Raw genomic sequence first — 609 nt, 5'->3', positions numbered from 1 at the left:
GGCACCCCATTACAGAGAAAACCGCCGTGCCCAGCTCAATTCTAGGCACATCCTAAAGGAAGCGACATGTTCTTCTGCTGTACTGAAGCCCAGAGGATGCAGGGAGAAGAGAGCTCGCCCGCCATACACGTCCCCTCCCTGGCAAGTCATATTAGGTGTCCCCAACGTCTCTGGCCCGTTGGCTAATAAATCAAAGGGGACACCAGGGGGCTCAGAGTAAGAGAGTCCACACCTTCTGATCAACCTGTGTAGCCCTAGGTCTCCTCCTCGACTCTCTCTCTGTGAGTGTGTGTGTGTGTGTGTGTGTGTGCGCGCGCGCGCAGCTCTGGGTGTCTGTGTGTCTGTGTGTATGGAGGACCTGGCCATGCCATCGTGGGTGGAGATGCCCCAAGCAGGATCCGGCTGATGAGGGGTTAGATGTCTGGTGGACAAGTCATGTTCACACCCCAGTTGAAGGCTGGTTAAGTGGGATGGTGCGTAAGTACTACACCCTTCTGCCCAGGGTTTATCTTGAGACCCTGAAGGGATGGGTCAATGATAACTAACAGTAACACTAAAAGTCACCACTAACCCTGACCCTGACACTGACTTTGAGCCTGCCCCAAACCC

The sequence above is a fragment of the Mustela putorius genome, unplaced genomic scaffold (assembly GCF_011764305.1).
Source record: "Mustela putorius furo isolate JIRA1106 unplaced genomic scaffold, ASM1176430v1.1 tig00001854_pilon_pilon_pilon, whole genome shotgun sequence".
NCBI classification, from domain to species: domain Eukaryota; kingdom Metazoa; phylum Chordata; class Mammalia; order Carnivora; family Mustelidae; genus Mustela; species Mustela putorius.
The sequence above is the reverse complement of the archived record's forward strand: the minus strand, read 5'-3'. Positions refer to the sequence as shown.